The sequence below is a fragment of the Hyla sarda genome, unplaced genomic scaffold, assembly GCF_029499605.1.
Source record: "Hyla sarda isolate aHylSar1 unplaced genomic scaffold, aHylSar1.hap1 scaffold_2725, whole genome shotgun sequence".
In the NCBI taxonomy this organism is placed as follows: Eukaryota; Metazoa; Chordata; class Amphibia; order Anura; family Hylidae; genus Hyla; species Hyla sarda.
In genome coordinates, this window is record NW_026609424.1 from 1 (window position 1) to 19,713 (window position 19,713).

At 55.1% G+C, this 19,713-nt stretch overlaps 22 non-coding genes across 22 annotated transcripts; all 22 read right to left on the reverse strand.

Moving 5' to 3' along the window:
- Positions 1-41: 41 nt before the first annotated feature.
- Positions 42-205, reverse strand: LOC130325591 (U1 spliceosomal RNA). The gene has a single exon (XR_008870378.1). It is a non-coding gene; the product is annotated as a U1 spliceosomal RNA (small nuclear RNA).
- Positions 206-953: 748 nt separating this feature from the next.
- Positions 954-1,117, reverse strand: LOC130325603 (U1 spliceosomal RNA). Its single transcript, XR_008870389.1, has one exon. It is a non-coding gene; the product is annotated as a U1 spliceosomal RNA (small nuclear RNA).
- A 751-nt stretch (positions 1,118-1,868) lies between these two features.
- Positions 1,869-2,032, reverse strand: LOC130325615 (U1 spliceosomal RNA). Its single transcript, XR_008870400.1, has one exon. It is a non-coding gene; the product is annotated as a U1 spliceosomal RNA (small nuclear RNA).
- A 752-nt stretch (positions 2,033-2,784) lies between these two features.
- LOC130325627 (U1 spliceosomal RNA) lies at positions 2,785-2,948 on the reverse strand. Its single transcript, XR_008870411.1, has one exon. It is a non-coding gene; the product is annotated as a U1 spliceosomal RNA (small nuclear RNA).
- Positions 2,949-3,700: 752 nt separating this feature from the next.
- LOC130325629 (U1 spliceosomal RNA) lies at positions 3,701-3,864 on the reverse strand. Its single transcript, XR_008870413.1, has one exon. It is a non-coding gene; the product is annotated as a U1 spliceosomal RNA (small nuclear RNA).
- Positions 3,865-4,614: 750 nt separating this feature from the next.
- On the reverse strand, positions 4,615-4,778 carry LOC130325592 (U1 spliceosomal RNA). The gene has a single exon (XR_008870379.1). It is a non-coding gene; the product is annotated as a U1 spliceosomal RNA (small nuclear RNA).
- A 750-nt stretch (positions 4,779-5,528) lies between these two features.
- On the reverse strand, positions 5,529-5,692 carry LOC130325593 (U1 spliceosomal RNA). Its single transcript, XR_008870380.1, has one exon. It is a non-coding gene; the product is annotated as a U1 spliceosomal RNA (small nuclear RNA).
- A 750-nt stretch (positions 5,693-6,442) lies between these two features.
- LOC130325594 (U1 spliceosomal RNA) lies at positions 6,443-6,606 on the reverse strand. Its single transcript, XR_008870381.1, has one exon. It is a non-coding gene; the product is annotated as a U1 spliceosomal RNA (small nuclear RNA).
- Positions 6,607-7,354: 748 nt separating this feature from the next.
- Positions 7,355-7,518, reverse strand: LOC130325595 (U1 spliceosomal RNA). Its single transcript, XR_008870382.1, has one exon. It is a non-coding gene; the product is annotated as a U1 spliceosomal RNA (small nuclear RNA).
- A 750-nt stretch (positions 7,519-8,268) lies between these two features.
- LOC130325596 (U1 spliceosomal RNA) lies at positions 8,269-8,432 on the reverse strand. The gene has a single exon (XR_008870383.1). It is a non-coding gene; the product is annotated as a U1 spliceosomal RNA (small nuclear RNA).
- Positions 8,433-9,181: 749 nt separating this feature from the next.
- Positions 9,182-9,345, reverse strand: LOC130325597 (U1 spliceosomal RNA). Its single transcript, XR_008870384.1, has one exon. It is a non-coding gene; the product is annotated as a U1 spliceosomal RNA (small nuclear RNA).
- A 751-nt stretch (positions 9,346-10,096) lies between these two features.
- Positions 10,097-10,260, reverse strand: LOC130325598 (U1 spliceosomal RNA). The gene has a single exon (XR_008870385.1). It is a non-coding gene; the product is annotated as a U1 spliceosomal RNA (small nuclear RNA).
- A 751-nt stretch (positions 10,261-11,011) lies between these two features.
- LOC130325599 (U1 spliceosomal RNA) lies at positions 11,012-11,175 on the reverse strand. Its single transcript, XR_008870386.1, has one exon. It is a non-coding gene; the product is annotated as a U1 spliceosomal RNA (small nuclear RNA).
- A 750-nt stretch (positions 11,176-11,925) lies between these two features.
- LOC130325601 (U1 spliceosomal RNA) lies at positions 11,926-12,089 on the reverse strand. Its single transcript, XR_008870387.1, has one exon. It is a non-coding gene; the product is annotated as a U1 spliceosomal RNA (small nuclear RNA).
- A 750-nt stretch (positions 12,090-12,839) lies between these two features.
- Positions 12,840-13,003, reverse strand: LOC130325602 (U1 spliceosomal RNA). Its single transcript, XR_008870388.1, has one exon. It is a non-coding gene; the product is annotated as a U1 spliceosomal RNA (small nuclear RNA).
- A 751-nt stretch (positions 13,004-13,754) lies between these two features.
- LOC130325604 (U1 spliceosomal RNA) lies at positions 13,755-13,918 on the reverse strand. The gene has a single exon (XR_008870390.1). It is a non-coding gene; the product is annotated as a U1 spliceosomal RNA (small nuclear RNA).
- A 746-nt stretch (positions 13,919-14,664) lies between these two features.
- On the reverse strand, positions 14,665-14,828 carry LOC130325605 (U1 spliceosomal RNA). The gene has a single exon (XR_008870391.1). It is a non-coding gene; the product is annotated as a U1 spliceosomal RNA (small nuclear RNA).
- Positions 14,829-15,575: 747 nt separating this feature from the next.
- On the reverse strand, positions 15,576-15,739 carry LOC130325606 (U1 spliceosomal RNA). The gene has a single exon (XR_008870392.1). It is a non-coding gene; the product is annotated as a U1 spliceosomal RNA (small nuclear RNA).
- Positions 15,740-16,487: 748 nt separating this feature from the next.
- Positions 16,488-16,651, reverse strand: LOC130325607 (U1 spliceosomal RNA). Its single transcript, XR_008870393.1, has one exon. It is a non-coding gene; the product is annotated as a U1 spliceosomal RNA (small nuclear RNA).
- A 750-nt stretch (positions 16,652-17,401) lies between these two features.
- LOC130325608 (U1 spliceosomal RNA) lies at positions 17,402-17,565 on the reverse strand. Its single transcript, XR_008870394.1, has one exon. It is a non-coding gene; the product is annotated as a U1 spliceosomal RNA (small nuclear RNA).
- A 751-nt stretch (positions 17,566-18,316) lies between these two features.
- LOC130325609 (U1 spliceosomal RNA) lies at positions 18,317-18,480 on the reverse strand. The gene has a single exon (XR_008870395.1). It is a non-coding gene; the product is annotated as a U1 spliceosomal RNA (small nuclear RNA).
- A 754-nt stretch (positions 18,481-19,234) lies between these two features.
- LOC130325610 (U1 spliceosomal RNA) lies at positions 19,235-19,398 on the reverse strand. The gene has a single exon (XR_008870396.1). It is a non-coding gene; the product is annotated as a U1 spliceosomal RNA (small nuclear RNA).
- Positions 19,399-19,713: the final 315 nt, after the last annotated feature.

A 19,713-nucleotide genomic window follows, 5' to 3' on the forward strand; every position in this document is an offset into this window, starting at 1 on the left:
CAGGGCACAACAGACGAGCACTATTTTTGACCAGAGGAAATCAGGGGAAAGCGCGAACGCAGTCCCCCACTACCACAAATTATGCAGTCGAGTTTCCCGCATTTGGGGAAATCGCAGGGGTCAGCACACCCGGAGTGCAATGGATGAGCCTCACCCTGGGAGAACCACCTTAGTGATCATGGTATCTCCCCTGCCAGGTAAGTATGAGTTGTTCGGCGCCTAGCCGGAGAGGCGCCCCTCGGACGCAGACCACCTCCATTGGTGCGATTTCGGCTCCTTTCCCTCATGGTTTTGGTTTGGGGGAGGGGGGCCAGTACAGTTGCAGAACATACAGATACAAGTGGAGAAGGGTGGAGACCCTGACCCACCCCCCGCGACTAAGGCGTCCCAAGGGTCCGGATTCACTTTGCGGCGTGCATCACAACACTGCAAAGACGCCACAGACAGACACAAAACTGGATATTTGCATGGATGGGCGGTGCGGTGCAGCCGCTCGCTCACAGTCTCAACATTGCCACGCCTACAAGGAGGAAGGCTCAGGGCTGCATACGGAGGAAAGGAGGTTAGGAAGTCAAGCTGAAAGGCATACACACACACACACACACACACACACACACACACACACACAACACAACACAACACAACACAACACAACACAACACAACTTCAAGAAAATAAATGGACCGGCCGGGATGGATGGCACTGCAGATTGACCACAAGGGGGAGACGCAGGCCCATGGATGAATGAAAGCAAAGCACCCGCACACACTCGATTCTCGCACGGAGGCTCAACCATCGCACCCCACGGTGTGCTCAGCCCTGAAGATCACCCAAACACAGCAGGAAAACTCGACTGATAAAATGTGGAGGAGGAGAAGAAGATGGAGCAGGCGCACCACTTCTGCAGCCACCCAGGGCACAACAGACGAGCACTATTTTTGACCAGAGGAAATCAGGGGAAAGCGCGAACGCAGTCCCCCACTACCACAAATTATGCAGTCGAGTTTCCCGCATTTGGGGAAATCGCAGGGGTCAGCACACCCGGAGTGCAATGGATGAGCCTCACCCTGGGAGAACCACCTTAGTGATCATGGTATCTCCCCTGCCAGGTAAGTATGAGTTGTTCGGCGCCTAGCCGGAGAGGCGCCCCTCGGACGCAGACCACCTCCATTGGTGCGATTTCGGCTCCTTTCCCTCATGGTTTTGGTTTGGGGGAGGGGGGCCAGTACAGTTGCAGAACATACAGATACAAGTGGAGAAGGGTGGAGACCCTGACCCACCCCCCGCGACTAAGGCGTCCCAAGGGTCCGGATTCACTTTGCGGCGTGCATCACAACACTGCAAAGACGCCACAGACAGACACAAAACTGGATATTTGCATGGATGGGCGGTGCGGTGCAGCCGCTCGCTCACAGTCTCAACATTGCCACGCCTACAAGGAGGAAGGCTCAGGGCTGCATACGGAGGAAAGGAGGTTAGGAAGTCAAGCTGAAAGGCATACACACACACACACACACACCACACACACACACACACACACACAACACAACACAACACAACACAACACAACACAACACAACTTCAAGAAAATAAATGGACCGGCCGGGATGGATGGCACTGCAGATTGACCACAAGGGGGAGACGCAGGCCCATGGATGAATGAAAGCAAAGCACCCGCACACACTCGATTCTCGCACGGAGGCTCAACCATCGCACCCCACGGTGTGCTCAGCCCTGAAGATCACCCAAACACAGCAGGAAAACTCGACTGATAAAATGTGGAGGAGGAGAAGAAGATGGAGCAGGCGCACCACTTCTGCAGCCACCCAGGGCACAACAGACGAGCACTATTTTTGACCAGAGGAAATCAGGGGAAAGCGCGAACGCAGTCCCCCACTACCACAAATTATGCAGTCGAGTTTCCCGCATTTGGGGAAATCGCAGGGGTCAGCACACCCGGAGTGCAATGGATGAGCCTCACCCTGGGAGAACCACCTTAGTGATCATGGTATCTCCCCTGCCAGGTAAGTATGAGTTGTTCGGCGCCTAGCCGGAGAGGCGCCCCTCGGACGCAGACCACCTCCATTGGTGCGATTTCGGCTCCTTTCCCTCATGGTTTTGGTTTGGGGGAGGGGGGCCAGTACAGTTGCAGAACATACAGATACAAGTGGAGAAGGGTGGAGACCCTGACCCACCCCCCGCGACTAAGGCGTCCCAAGGGTCCGGATTCACTTTGCGGCGTGCATCACAACACTGCAAAGACGCCACAGACAGACACAAAACTGGATATTTGCATGGATGGGCGGTGCGGTGCAGCCGCTCGCTCACAGTCTCAACATTGCCACGCCTACAAGGAGGAAGGCTCAGGGCTGCATACGGAGGAAAGGAGGTTAGGAAGTCAAGCTGAAAGGCATACACACACACACACACACACACACACACACACACACACACACACAACACAACACAACACAACACAACACAACACAACACAACTTCAAGAAAATAAATGGACCGGCCGGGATGGATGGCACTGCAGATTGACCACAAGGGGGAGACGCAGGCCCATGGATGAATGAAAGCAAAGCACCCGCACACACTCGATTCTCGCACGGAGGCTCAACCATCGCACCCCACGGTGTGCTCAGCCCTGAAGATCACCCAAACACAGCAGGAAAACTCGACTGATAAAATGTGGAGGAGGAGAAGAAGATGGAGCAGGCGCACCACTTCTGCAGCCACCCAGGGCACAACAGACGAGCACTATTTTTGACCAGAGGAAATCAGGGGAAAGCGCGAACGCAGTCCCCCACTACCACAAATTATGCAGTCGAGTTTCCCGCATTTGGGGAAATCGCAGGGGTCAGCACACCCGGAGTGCAATGGATGAGCCTCACCCTGGGAGAACCACCTTAGTGATCATGGTATCTCCCCTGCCAGGTAAGTATGAGTTGTTCGGCGCCTAGCCGGAGAGGCGCCCCTCGGACGCAGACCACCTCCATTGGTGCGATTTCGGCTCCTTTCCCTCATGGTTTTGGTTTGGGGGAGGGGGGCCAGTACAGTTGCAGAACATACAGATACAAGTGGAGAAGGGTGGAGACCCTGACCCACCCCCCGCGACTAAGGCGTCCCAAGGGTCCGGATTCACTTTGCGGCGTGCATCACAACACTGCAAAGACGCCACAGACAGACACAAAACTGGATATTTGCATGGATGGGCGGTGCGGTGCAGCCGCTCGCTCACAGTCTCAACATTGCCACGCCTACAAGGAGGAAGGCTCAGGGCTGCATACGGAGGAAAGGAGGTTAGGAAGTCAAGCTGAAAGGCATACACACACACACACACACACACACACACACACACACACACACACAACACAACACAACACAACACAACACAACACAACACAACTTCAAGAAAATAAATGGACCGGCCGGGATGGATGGCACTGCAGATTGACCACAAGGGGGAGACGCAGGCCCATGGATGAATGAAAGCAAAGCACCCGCACACACTCGATTCTCGCACGGAGGCTCAACCATCGCACCCCACGGTGTGCTCAGCCCTGAAGATCACCCAAACACAGCAGGAAAACTCGACTGATAAAATGTGGAGGAGGAGAAGAAGATGGAGCAGGCGCACCACTTCTGCAGCCACCCAGGGCACAACAGACGAGCACTATTTTTGACCAGAGGAAATCAGGGGAAAGCGCGAACGCAGTCCCCCACTACCACAAATTATGCAGTCGAGTTTCCCGCATTTGGGGAAATCGCAGGGGTCAGCACACCCGGAGTGCAATGGATGAGCCTCACCCTGGGAGAACCACCTTAGTGATCATGGTATCTCCCCTGCCAGGTAAGTATGAGTTGTTCGGCGCCTAGCCGGAGAGGCGCCCCTCGGACGCAGACCACCTCCATTGGTGCGATTTCGGCTCCTTTCCCTCATGGTTTTGGTTTGGGGGAGGGGGGCCAGTACAGTTGCAGAACATACAGATACAAGTGGAGAAGGGTGGAGACCCTGACCCACCCCCCGCGACTAAGGCGTCCCAAGGGTCCGGATTCACTTTGCGGCGTGCATCACAACACTGCAAAGACGCCACAGACAGACACAAAACTGGATATTTGCATGGATGGGCGGTGCGGTGCAGCCGCTCGCTCACAGTCTCAACATTGCCACGCCTACAAGGAGGAAGGCTCAGGGCTGCATACGGAGGAAAGGAGGTTAGGAAGTCAAGCTGAAAGGCATACACACACACACACACACACACACACACACACACACACACACAACACAACACAACACAACACAACACAACACAACACAACTTCAAGAAAATAAATGGACCGGCCGGGATGGATGGCACTGCAGATTGACCACAAGGGGGAGACGCAGGCCCATGGATGAATGAAAGCAAAGCACCCGCACACACTCGATTCTCGCACGGAGGCTCAACCATCGCACCCCACGGTGTGCTCAGCCCTGAAGATCACCCAAACACAGCAGGAAAACTCGACTGATAAAATGTGGAGGAGGAGAAGAAGATGGAGCAGGCGCACCACTTCTGCAGCCACCCAGGGCACAACAGACGAGCACTATTTTTGACCAGAGGAAATCAGGGGAAAGCGCGAACGCAGTCCCCCACTACCACAAATTATGCAGTCGAGTTTCCCGCATTTGGGGAAATCGCAGGGGTCAGCACACCCGGAGTGCAATGGATGAGCCTCACCCTGGGAGAACCACCTTAGTGATCATGGTATCTCCCCTGCCAGGTAAGTATGAGTTGTTCGGCGCCTAGCCGGAGAGGCGCCCCTCGGACGCAGACCACCTCCATTGGTGCGATTTCGGCTCCTTTCCCTCATGGTTTTGGTTTGGGGGAGGGGGGCCAGTACAGTTGCAGAACATACAGATACAAGTGGAGAAGGGTGGAGACCCTGACCCACCCCCCGCGACTAAGGCGTCCCAAGGGTCCGGATTCACTTTGCGGCGTGCATCACAACACTGCAAAGACGCCACAGACAGACACAAAACTGGATATTTGCATGGATGGGCGGTGCGGTGCAGCCGCTCGCTCACAGTCTCAACATTGCCACGCCTACAAGGAGGAAGGCTCAGGGCTGCATACGGAGGAAAGGAGGTTAGGAAGTCAAGCTGAAAGGCATACACACACACACACACACACACACACACACACACACACACACAACACAACACAACACAACACAACACAACACAACACAACTTCAAGAAAATAAATGGACCGGCCGGGATGGATGGCACTGCAGATTGACCACAAGGGGGAGACGCAGGCCCATGGATGAATGAAAGCAAAGCACCCGCACACACTCGATTCTCGCACGGAGGCTCAACCATCGCACCCCACGGTGTGCTCAGCCCTGAAGATCACCCAAACACAGCAGGAAAACTCGACTGATAAAATGTGGAGGAGGAGAAGAAGATGGAGCAGGCGCACCACTTCTGCAGCCACCCAGGGCACAACAGACGAGCACTATTTTTGACCAGAGGAAATCAGGGGAAAGCGCGAACGCAGTCCCCCACTACCACAAATTATGCAGTCGAGTTTCCCGCATTTGGGGAAATCGCAGGGGTCAGCACACCCGGAGTGCAATGGATGAGCCTCACCCTGGGAGAACCACCTTAGTGATCATGGTATCTCCCCTGCCAGGTAAGTATGAGTTGTTCGGCGCCTAGCCGGAGAGGCGCCCCTCGGACGCAGACCACCTCCATTGGTGCGATTTCGGCTCCTTTCCCTCATGGTTTTGGTTTGGGGGAGGGGGGCCAGTACAGTTGCAGAACATACAGATACAAGTGGAGAAGGGTGGAGACCCTGACCCACCCCCCGCGACTAAGGCGTCCCAAGGGTCCGGATTCACTTTGCGGCGTGCATCACAACACTGCAAAGACGCCACAGACAGACACAAAACTGGATATTTGCATGGATGGGCGGTGCGGTGCAGCCGCTCGCTCACAGTCTCAACATTGCCACGCCTACAAGGAGGAAGGCTCAGGGCTGCATACGGAGGAAAGGAGGTTAGGAAGTCAAGCTGAAAGGCATACACACACACACACACACACACACACACACACACACACACACAACACAACACAACACAACACAACACAACACAACACAACTTCAAGAAAATAAATGGACCGGCCGGGATGGATGGCACTGCAGATTGACCACAAGGGGGAGACGCAGGCCCATGGATGAATGAAAGCAAAGCACCCGCACACACTCGATTCTCGCACGGAGGCTCAACCATCGCACCCCACGGTGTGCTCAGCCCTGAAGATCACCCAAACACAGCAGGAAAACTCGACTGATAAAATGTGGAGGAGGAGAAGAAGATGGAGCAGGCGCACCACTTCTGCAGCCACCCAGGGCACAACAGACGAGCACTATTTTTGACCAGAGGAAATCAGGGGAAAGCGCGAACGCAGTCCCCCACTACCACAAATTATGCAGTCGAGTTTCCCGCATTTGGGGAAATCGCAGGGGTCAGCACACCCGGAGTGCAATGGATGAGCCTCACCCTGGGAGAACCACCTTAGTGATCATGGTATCTCCCCTGCCAGGTAAGTATGAGTTGTTCGGCGCCTAGCCGGAGAGGCGCCCCTCGGACGCAGACCACCTCCATTGGTGCGATTTCGGCTCCTTTCCCTCATGGTTTTGGTTTGGGGGAGGGGGGCCAGTACAGTTGCAGAACATACAGATACAAGTGGAGAAGGGTGGAGACCCTGACCCACCCCCCGCGACTAAGGCGTCCCAAGGGTCCGGATTCACTTTGCGGCGTGCATCACAACACTGCAAAGACGCCACAGACAGACACAAAACTGGATATTTGCATGGATGGGCGGTGCGGTGCAGCCGCTCGCTCACAGTCTCAACATTGCCACGCCTACAAGGAGGAAGGCTCAGGGCTGCATACGGAGGAAAGGAGGTTAGGAAGTCAAGCTGAAAGGCATACACACACACACACACACACACACACACACACACACACACAACACAACACAACACAACACAACACAACACAACACAACTTCAAGAAAATAAATGGACCGGCCGGGATGGATGGCACTGCAGATTGACCACAAGGGGGAGACGCAGGCCCATGGATGAATGAAAGCAAAGCACCCGCACACACTCGATTCTCGCACGGAGGCTCAACCATCGCACCCCACGGTGTGCTCAGCCCTGAAGATCACCCAAACACAGCAGGAAAACTCGACTGATAAAATGTGGAGGAGGAGAAGAAGATGGAGCAGGCGCACCACTTCTGCAGCCACCCAGGGCACAACAGACGAGCACTATTTTTGACCAGAGGAAATCAGGGGAAAGCGCGAACGCAGTCCCCCACTACCACAAATTATGCAGTCGAGTTTCCCGCATTTGGGGAAATCGCAGGGGTCAGCACACCCGGAGTGCAATGGATGAGCCTCACCCTGGGAGAACCACCTTAGTGATCATGGTATCTCCCCTGCCAGGTAAGTATGAGTTGTTCGGCGCCTAGCCGGAGAGGCGCCCCTCGGACGCAGACCACCTCCATTGGTGCGATTTCGGCTCCTTTCCCTCATGGTTTTGGTTTGGGGGAGGGGGGCCAGTACAGTTGCAGAACATACAGATACAAGTGGAGAAGGGTGGAGACCCTGACCCACCCCCCGCGACTAAGGCGTCCCAAGGGTCCGGATTCACTTTGCGGCGTGCATCACAACACTGCAAAGACGCCACAGACAGACACAAAACTGGATATTTGCATGGATGGGCGGTGCGGTGCAGCCGCTCGCTCACAGTCTCAACATTGCCACGCCTACAAGGAGGAAGGCTCAGGGCTGCATACGGAGGAAAGGAGGTTAGGAAGTCAAGCTGAAAGGCATACACACACACACACACACACACACACACACACACACACACACAACACAACACAACACAACACAACACAACACAACACAACTTCAAGAAAATAAATGGACCGGCCGGGATGGATGGCACTGCAGATTGACCACAAGGGGGAGACGCAGGCCCATGGATGAATGAAAGCAAAGCACCCGCACACACTCGATTCTCGCACGGAGGCTCAACCATCGCACCCCACGGTGTGCTCAGCCCTGAAGATCACCCAAACACAGCAGGAAAACTCGACTGATAAAATGTGGAGGAGGAGAAGAAGATGGAGCAGGCGCACCACTTCTGCAGCCACCCAGGGCACAACAGACGAGCACTATTTTTGACCAGAGGAAATCAGGGGAAAGCGCGAACGCAGTCCCCCACTACCACAAATTATGCAGTCGAGTTTCCCGCATTTGGGGAAATCGCAGGGGTCAGCACACCCGGAGTGCAATGGATGAGCCTCACCCTGGGAGAACCACCTTAGTGATCATGGTATCTCCCCTGCCAGGTAAGTATGAGTTGTTCGGCGCCTAGCCGGAGAGGCGCCCCTCGGACGCAGACCACCTCCATTGGTGCGATTTCGGCTCCTTTCCCTCATGGTTTTGGTTTGGGGGAGGGGGGCCAGTACAGTTGCAGAACATACAGATACAAGTGGAGAAGGGTGGAGACCCTGACCCACCCCCCGCGACTAAGGCGTCCCAAGGGTCCGGATTCACTTTGCGGCGTGCATCACAACACTGCAAAGACGCCACAGACAGACACAAAACTGGATATTTGCATGGATGGGCGGTGCGGTGCAGCCGCTCGCTCACAGTCTCAACATTGCCACGCCTACAAGGAGGAAGGCTCAGGGCTGCATACGGAGGAAAGGAGGTTAGGAAGTCAAGCTGAAAGGCATACACACACACACACACACACACACACACACACACACACACACACACAACACAACACAACACAACACAACACAACACAACTTCAAGAAAATAAATGGACCGGCCGGGATGGATGGCACTGCAGATTGACCACAAGGGGGAGACGCAGGCCCATGGATGAATGAAAGCAAAGCACCCGCACACACTCGATTCTCGCACGGAGGCTCAACCATCGCACCCCACGGTGTGCTCAGCCCTGAAGATCACCCAAACACAGCAGGAAAACTCGACTGATAAAATGTGGAGGAGGAGAAGAAGATGGAGCAGGCGCACCACTTCTGCAGCCACCCAGGGCACAACAGACGAGCACTATTTTTGACCAGAGGAAATCAGGGGAAAGCGCGAACGCAGTCCCCCACTACCACAAATTATGCAGTCGAGTTTCCCGCATTTGGGGAAATCGCAGGGGTCAGCACACCCGGAGTGCAATGGATGAGCCTCACCCTGGGAGAACCACCTTAGTGATCATGGTATCTCCCCTGCCAGGTAAGTATGAGTTGTTCGGCGCCTAGCCGGAGAGGCGCCCCTCGGACGCAGACCACCTCCATTGGTGCGATTTCGGCTCCTTTCCCTCATGGTTTTGGTTTGGGGGAGGGGGGCCAGTACAGTTGCAGAACATACAGATACAAGTGGAGAAGGGTGGAGACCCTGACCCACCCCCCGCGACTAAGGCGTCCCAAGGGTCCGGATTCACTTTGCGGCGTGCATCACAACACTGCAAAGACGCCACAGACAGACACAAAACTGGATATTTGCATGGATGGGCGGTGCGGTGCAGCCGCTCGCTCACAGTCTCAACATTGCCACGCCTACAAGGAGGAAGGCTCAGGGCTGCATACGGAGGAAAGGAGGTTAGGAAGTCAAGCTGAAAGGCATACACACACACACACACACACACACACACACACACACACACACACACACAACACAACACAACACAACACAACACAACACAACTTCAAGAAAATAAATGGACCGGCCGGGATGGATGGCACTGCAGATTGACCACAAGGGGGAGACGCAGGCCCATGGATGAATGAAAGCAAAGCACCCGCACACACTCGATTCTCGCACGGAGGCTCAACCATCGCACCCCACGGTGTGCTCAGCCCTGAAGATCACCCAAACACAGCAGGAAAACTCGACTGATAAAATGTGGAGGAGGAGAAGAAGATGGAGCAGGCGCACCACTTCTGCAGCCACCCAGGGCACAACAGACGAGCACTATTTTTGACCAGAGGAAATCAGGGGAAAGCGCGAACGCAGTCCCCCACTACCACAAATTATGCAGTCGAGTTTCCCGCATTTGGGGAAATCGCAGGGGTCAGCACACCCGGAGTGCAATGGATGAGCCTCACCCTGGGAGAACCACCTTAGTGATCATGGTATCTCCCCTGCCAGGTAAGTATGAGTTGTTCGGCGCCTAGCCGGAGAGGCGCCCCTCGGACGCAGACCACCTCCATTGGTGCGATTTCGGCTCCTTTCCCTCATGGTTTTGGTTTGGGGGAGGGGGGCCAGTACAGTTGCAGAACATACAGATACAAGTGGAGAAGGGTGGAGACCCTGACCCACCCCCCGCGACTAAGGCGTCCCAAGGGTCCGGATTCACTTTGCGGCGTGCATCACAACACTGCAAAGACGCCACAGACAGACACAAAACTGGATATTTGCATGGATGGGCGGTGCGGTGCAGCCGCTCGCTCACAGTCTCAACATTGCCACGCCTACAAGGAGGAAGGCTCAGGGCTGCATACGGAGGAAAGGAGGTTAGGAAGTCAAGCTGAAAGGCATACACACACACACACACACACACACACACACACACACACACACACACACAACACAACACAACACAACACAACACAACACAACTTCAAGAAAATAAATGGACCGGCCGGGATGGATGGCACTGCAGATTGACCACAAGGGGGAGACGCAGGCCCATGGATGAATGAAAGCAAAGCACCCGCACACACTCGATTCTCGCACGGAGGCTCAACCATCGCACCCCACGGTGTGCTCAGCCCTGAAGATCACCCAAACACAGCAGGAAAACTCGACTGATAAAATGTGGAGGAGGAGAAGAAGATGGAGCAGGCGCACCACTTCTGCAGCCACCCAGGGCACAACAGACGAGCACTATTTTTGACCAGAGGAAATCAGGGGAAAGCGCGAACGCAGTCCCCCACTACCACAAATTATGCAGTCGAGTTTCCCGCATTTGGGGAAATCGCAGGGGTCAGCACACCCGGAGTGCAATGGATGAGCCTCACCCTGGGAGAACCACCTTAGTGATCATGGTATCTCCCCTGCCAGGTAAGTATGAGTTGTTCGGCGCCTAGCCGGAGAGGCGCCCCTCGGACGCAGACCACCTCCATTGGTGCGATTTCGGCTCCTTTCCCTCATGGTTTTGGTTTGGGGGAGGGGGGCCAGTACAGTTGCAGAACATACAGATACAAGTGGAGAAGGGTGGAGACCCTGACCCACCCCCCGCGACTAAGGCGTCCCAAGGGTCCGGATTCACTTTGCGGCGTGCATCACAACACTGCAAAGACGCCACAGACAGACACAAAACTGGATATTTGCATGGATGGGCGGTGCGGTGCAGCCGCTCGCTCACAGTCTCAACATTGCCACGCCTACAAGGAGGAAGGCTCAGGGCTGCATACGGAGGAAAGGAGGTTAGGAAGTCAAGCTGAAAGGCATACACACACACACACACACACACACACACACACACACACACACAACACAACACAACACAACACAACACAACACAACACAACTTCAAGAAAATAAATGGACCGGCCGGGATGGATGGCACTGCAGATTGACCACAAGGGGGAGACGCAGGCCCATGGATGAATGAAAGCAAAGCACCCGCACACACTCGATTCTCGCACGGAGGCTCAACCATCGCACCCCACGGTGTGCTCAGCCCTGAAGATCACCCAAACACAGCAGGAAAACTCGACTGATAAAATGTGGAGGAGGAGAAGAAGATGGAGCAGGCGCACCACTTCTGCAGCCACCCAGGGCACAACAGACGAGCACTATTTTTGACCAGAGGAAATCAGGGGAAAGCGCGAACGCAGTCCCCCACTACCACAAATTATGCAGTCGAGTTTCCCGCATTTGGGGAAATCGCAGGGGTCAGCACACCCGGAGTGCAATGGATGAGCCTCACCCTGGGAGAACCACCTTAGTGATCATGGTATCTCCCCTGCCAGGTAAGTATGAGTTGTTCGGCGCCTAGCCGGAGAGGCGCCCCTCGGACGCAGACCACCTCCATTGGTGCGATTTCGGCTCCTTTCCCTCATGGTTTTGGTTTGGGGGAGGGGGGCCAGTACAGTTGCAGAACATACAGATACAAGTGGAGAAGGGTGGAGACCCTGACCCACCCCCCGCGACTAAGGCGTCCCAAGGGTCCGGATTCACTTTGCGGCGTGCATCACAACACTGCAAAGACGCCACAGACAGACACAAAACTGGATATTTGCATGGATGGGCGGTGCGGTGCAGCCGCTCGCTCACAGTCTCAACATTGCCACGCCTACAAGGAGGAAGGCTCAGGGCTGCATACGGAGGAAAGGAGGTTAGGAAGTCAAGCTGAAAGGCATACACACACACACACACACACACACACACACACACACACACACAACACAACACAACACAACACAACACAACACAACACAACTTCAAGAAAATAAATGGACCGGCCGGGATGGATGGCACTGCAGATTGACCACAAGGGGGAGACGCAGGCCCATGGATGAATGAAAGCAAAGCACCCGCACACACTCGATTCTCGCACGGAGGCTCAACCATCGCACCCCACGGTGTGCTCAGCCCTGAAGATCACCCAAACACAGCAGGAAAACTCGACTGATAAAATGTGGAGGAGGAGAAGAAGATGGAGCAGGCGCACCACTTCTGCAGCCACCCAGGGCACAACAGACGAGCACTATTTTTGACCAGAGGAAATCAGGGGAAAGCGCGAACGCAGTCCCCCACTACCACAAATTATGCAGTCGAGTTTCCCGCATTTGGGGAAATCGCAGGGGTCAGCACACCCGGAGTGCAATGGATGAGCCTCACCCTGGGAGAACCACCTTAGTGATCATGGTATCTCCCCTGCCAGGTAAGTATGAGTTGTTCGGCGCCTAGCCGGAGAGGCGCCCCTCGGACGCAGACCACCTCCATTGGTGCGATTTCGGCTCCTTTCCCTCATGGTTTTGGTTTGGGGGAGGGGGGCCAGTACAGTTGCAGAACATACAGATACAAGTGGAGAAGGGTGGAGACCCTGACCCACCCCCCGCGACTAAGGCGTCCCAAGGGTCCGGATTCACTTTGCGGCGTGCATCACAACACTGCAAAGACGCCACAGACAGACACAAAACTGGATATTTGCATGGATGGGCGGTGCGGTGCAGCCGCTCGCTCACAGTCTCAACATTGCCACGCCTACAAGGAGGAAGGCTCAGGGCTGCATACGGAGGAAAGGAGGTTAGGAAGTCAAGCTGAAAGGCAACACACACACACACACACACACACACACACACACACACACACACAACACAACACAACACAACACAACACAACACAACACAACTTCAAGAAAATAAATGGACCGGCCGGGATGGATGGCACTGCAGATTGACCACAAGGGGGAGACGCAGGCCCATGGATGAATGAAAGCAAAGCACCCGCACACACTCGATTCTCGCACGGAGGCTCAACCATCGCACCCCACGGTGTGCTCAGCCCTGAAGATCACCCAAACACAGCAGGAAAACTCGACTGATAAAATGTGGAGGAGGAGAAGAAGATGGAGCAGGCGCACCACTTCTGCAGCCACCCAGGGCACAACAGACGAGCACTATTTTTGACCAGAGGAAATCAGGGGAAAGCGCGAACGCAGTCCCCCACTACCACAAATTATGCAGTCGAGTTTCCCGCATTTGGGGAAATCGCAGGGGTCAGCACACCCGGAGTGCAATGGATGAGCCTCACCCTGGGAGAACCACCTTAGTGATCATGGTATCTCCCCTGCCAGGTAAGTATGAGTTGTTCGGCGCCTAGCCGGAGAGGCGCCCCTCGGACGCAGACCACCTCCATTGGTGCGATTTCGGCTCCTTTCCCTCATGGTTTTGGTTTGGGGGAGGGGGGCCAGTACAGTTGCAGAACATACAGATACAAGTGGAGAAGGGTGGAGACCCTGACCCACCCCCCGCGACTAAGGCGTCCCAAGGGTCCGGATTCACTTTGCGGCGTGCATCACAACACTGCAAAGACGCCACAGACAGACACAAAACTGGATATTTGCATGGATGGGCGGTGCGGTGCAGCCGCTCGCTCACAGTCTCAACATTGCCACGCCTACAAGGAGGAAGGCTCAGGGCTGCATACGGAGGAAAGGAGGTTAGGAAGTCAAGCTGAAAGGCATACACACACACACACACACACACACACACACACACACACAACACAACACAACACAACACAACACAACACAACACAACTTCAAGAAAATAAATGGACCGGCCGGGATGGATGGCACTGCAGATTGACCACAAGGGGGAGACGCAGGCCCATGGATGAATGAAAGCAAAGCACCCGCACACACTCGATTCTCGCACGGAGGCTCAACCATCGCACCCCACGGTGTGCTCAGCCCTGAAGATCACCCAAACACAGCAGGAAAACTCGACTGATAAAATGTGGAGGAGGAGAAGAAGATGGAGCAGGCGCACCACTTCTGCAGCCACCCAGGGCACAACAGACGAGCACTATTTTTGACCAGAGGAAATCAGGGGAAAGCGCGAACGCAGTCCCCCACTACCACAAATTATGCAGTCGAGTTTCCCGCATTTGGGGAAATCGCAGGGGTCAGCACACCCGGAGTGCAATGGATGAGCCTCACCCTGGGAGAACCACCTTAGTGATCATGGTATCTCCCCTGCCAGGTAAGTATGAGTTGTTCGGCGCCTAGCCGGAGAGGCGCCCCTCGGACGCAGACCACCTCCATTGGTGCGATTTCGGCTCCTTTCCCTCATGGTTTTGGTTTGGGGGAGGGGGGCCAGTACAGTTGCAGAACATACAGATACAAGTGGAGAAGGGTGGAGACCCTGACCCACCCCCCGCGACTAAGGCGTCCCAAGGGTCCGGATTCACTTTGCGGCGTGCATCACAACACTGCAAAGACGCCACAGACAGACACAAAACTGGATATTTGCATGGATGGGCGGTGCGGTGCAGCCGCTCGCTCACAGTCTCAACATTGCCACGCCTACAAGGAGGAAGGCTCAGGGCTGCATACGGAGGAAAGGAGGTTAGGAAGTCAAGCTGAAAGGCATACACACACACACACACACACACACACACACACACACACACACACACACACACACAACACAACACAACACAACACAACTTCAAGAAAATAAATGGACCGGCCGGGATGGATGGCACTGCAGATTGACCACAAGGGGGAGACGCAGGCCCATGGATGAATGAAAGCAAAGCACCCGCACACACTCGATTCTCGCACGGAGGCTCAACCATCGCACCCCACGGTGTGCTCAGCCCTGAAGATCACCCAAACACAGCAGGAAAACTCGACTGATAAAATGTGGAGGAGGAGAAGAAGATGGAGCAGGCGCACCACTTCTGCAGCCACCCAGGGCACAACAGACGAGCACTATTTTTGACCAGAGGAAATCAGGGGAAAGCGCGAACGCAGTCCCCCACTACCACAAATTATGCAGTCGAGTTTCCCGCATTTGGGGAAATCGCAGGGGTCAGCACACCCGGAGTGCAATGGATGAGCCTCACCCTGGGAGAACCACCTTAGTGATCATGGTATCTCCCCTGCCAGGTAAGTATGAGTTGTTCGGCGCCTAGCCGGAGAGGCGCCCCTCGGACGCAGACCACCTCCATTGGTGCGATTTCGGCTCCTTTCCCTCATGGTTTTGGTTTGGGGGAGGGGGGCCAGTACAGTTGCAGAACATACAGATACAAGTGGAGAAGGGTGGAGACCCTGACCCACCCCCCGCGACTAAGGCGTCCCAAGGGTCCGGATTCACTTTGCGGCGTGCATCACAACACTGCAAAGACGCCACAGACAGACACAAAACTGGATATTTGCATGGATGGGCGGTGCGGTGCAGCCGCTCGCTCACAGTCTCAACATTGCCACGCCTACAAGGAGGAAGGCTCAGGGCTGCATACGGAGGAAAGGAGGTTAGGAAGTCAAGCTGAAAGGCATACACACACACACACACACACACACACACACACACACACACACACACACACAACACAACACAACACAACACAACACAACTTCAAGAAAATAAATGGACCGGCCGGGATGGATGGCACTGCAGATTGACCACAAGGGGGAGACGCAGGCCCATGGATGAATGAAAGCAAAGCACCCGCACACACTCGATTCTCGCACGGAGGCTCAACCATCGCACCCCACGGTGTGCTCAGCCCTGAAGATCACCCAAACACAGCAGGAAAACTCGACTGATAAAATGTGGAGGAGGAGAAGAAGATGGAGCAGGCGCACCACTTCTGCAGCCACCCAGGGCACAACAGACGAGCACTATTTTTGACCAGAGGAAATCAGGGGAAAGCGCGAACGCAGTCCCCCACTACCACAAATTATGCAGTCGAGTTTCCCGCATTTGGGGAAATCGCAGGGGTCAGCACACCCGGAGTGCAATGGATGAGCCTCACCCTGGGAGAACCACCTTAGTGATCATGGTATCTCCCCTGCCAGGTAAGTATGAGTTGTTCGGCGCCTAGCCGGAGAGGCGCCCCTCGGACGCAGACCACCTCCATTGGTGCGATTTCGGCTCCTTTCCCTCATGGTTTTGGTTTGGGGGAGGGGGGCCAGTACAGTTGCAGAACATACAGATACAAGTGGAGAAGGGTGGAGACCCTGACCCACCCCCCGCGACTAAGGCGTCCCAAGGGTCCGGATTCACTTTGCGGCGTGCATCACAACACTGCAAAGACGCCACAGACAGACACAAAACTGGATATTTGCATGGATGGGCGGTGCGGTGCAGCCGCTCGCTCACAGTCTCAACATTGCCACGCCTACAAGGAGGAAGGCTCAGGGCTGCATACGGAGGAAAGGAGGTTAGGAAGTCAAGCTGAAAGGCATACACACACACACACACACACACACACACACACACACACACACAACACAACACAACACAACACAACACAACACAACACAACTTCAAGAAAATAAATGGACCGGCCGGGATGGATGGCACTGCAGATTGACCACAAGGGGGAGACGCAGGCCCATGGATGAATGAAAGCAAAGCACCCGCACACACTCGATTCTCGCACGGAGGCTCAACCATCGCACCCCACGGTGTGCTCAGCCCTGAAGATCACCCAAACACAGCAGGAAAACTCGACTGATAAAATGTGGAGGAGGAGAAGAAGATGGAGCAGGCGCACCACTTCTGCAGCCACCCAGGGCACAACAGACGAGCACTATTTTTGACCAGAGGAAATCAGGGGAAAGCGCGAACGCAGTCCCCCACTACCACAAATTATGCAGTCGAGTTTCCCGCATTTGGGGAAATCGCAGGGGTCAGCACACCCGGAGTGCAATGGATGAGCCTCACCCTGGGAGAACCACCTTAGTGATCATGGTATCTCCCCTGCCAGGTAAGTATGAGTTGTTCGGCGCCTAGCCGGAGAGGCGCCCCTCGGACGCAGACCACCTCCATTGGTGCGATTTCGGCTCCTTTCCCTCATGGTTTTGGTTTGGGGGAGGGGGGCCAGTACAGTTGCAGAACATACAGATACAAGTGGAGAAGGGTGGAGACCCTGACCCACCCCCCGCGACTAAGGCGTCCCAAGGGTCCGGATTCACTTTGCGGCGTGCATCACAACACTGCAAAGACGCCACAGACAGACACAAAACTGGATATTTGCATGGATGGGCGGTGCGGTGCAGCCGCTCGCTCACAGTCTCAACATTGCCACGCCTACAAGGAGGAAGGCTCAGGGCTGCATACGGAGGAAAGGAGGTTAGGAAGTCAAGCTGAAAGGCATACACACACACACACACACACACACACACACACACACACACACACACACAACACAACACAACACAACACAACACAACACAACTTCAAGAAAATAAATGGACCGGCCGGGATGGATGGCACTGCAGATTGACCACAAGGGGGAGACGCAGGCCCATGGATGAATGAAAGCAAAGCACCCGCACACACTCGATTCTCGCACGGAGGCTCAACCATCGCACCCCACGGTGTGCTCAGCCCTGAAGATCACCCAAACACAGCAGGAAAACTCGACTGATAAAATGTGGAGGAGGAGAAGAAGATGGAGCAGGCGCACCACTTCTGCAGCCACCCAGGGCACAACAGACGAGCACTATTTTTGACCAGAGGAAATCAGGGGAAAGCGCGAACGCAGTCCCCCACTACCACAAATTATGCAGTCGAGTTTCCCGCATTTGGGGAAATCGCAGGGGTCAGCACACCCGGAGTGCAATGGATGAGCCTCACCCTGGGAGAACCACCTTAGTGATCATGGTATCTCCCCTGCCAGGTAAGTATGAGTTGTTCGGCGCCTAGCCGGAGAGGCGCCCCTCGGACGCAGACCACCTCCATTGGTGCGATTTCGGCTCCTTTCCCTCATGGTTTTGGTTTGGGGGAGGGGGGCCAGTACAGTTGCAGAACATACAGATACAAGTGGAGAAGGGTGGAGACCCTGACCCACCCCCCGCGACTAAGGCGTCCCAAGGGTCCGGATTCACTTTGCGGCGTGCATCACAACACTGCAAAGACGCCACAGACAGACACAAAACTGGATATTTGCATGGATGGGCGGTGCGGTGCAGCCGCTCGCTCACAGTCTCAACATTGCCACGCCTACAAGGAGGAAGGCTCAGGGCTGCATACGGAGGAAAGGAGGTTAGGAAGTCAAGCTGAAAGGCATACACACACACACACACACACACACACACACACACACACACACACACACAACACAACACAACACAACACAACACAACACAACTTCAAGAAAATAAATGGACCGGCCGGGATGGATGGCACTGCAGATTGACCACAAGGGGGAGACGCAGGCCCATGGATGAATGAAAGCAAAGCACCCGCACACACTCGATTCTCGCACGGAGGCTCAACCATCGCACCCCACGGTGTGCTCAGCCCTGAAGATCACCCAAACACAGCAGGAAAACTCGACTGATAAAATGTGGAGGAGGAGAAGAAGATGGAGCAGGCGCACCACTTCTGCAGCCACCCACCAGGGCACAACAGACGAGCACTATTTTTGACCAGAGGAAATCAGGGGAAAGCGCGAACGCAGTCCCCCACTACCACAAATTATGCAGTCGAGTTTCCCGCATTTGGGGAAATCGCAGGGGTCAGCACACCCGGAGTGCAATGGATGAGCCTCACCCTGGGAGAACCACCTTAGTGATCATGGTATCTCCCCTGCCAGGTAAGTATGAGTTGTTCGGCGCCTAGCCGGAGAGGCGCCCCTCGGACGCAGACCACCTCCATTGGTGCGATTTCGGCTCCTTTCCCTCATGGTTTTGGTTTGGGGGAGGGGGGCCAGTACAGTTGCAGAACATACAGATACAAGTGGAGAAGGGTGGAGACCCTGACCCACCCCCCGCGACTAAGGCGTCCCAAGGGTCCGGATTCACTTTGCGGCGTGCATCACAACACTGCAAAGACGCCACAGACAGACACAAAACTGGATATTTGCATGGATGGGCGGTGCGGTGCAGCCGCTCGCTCACAGTCTCAACATTGCCACGC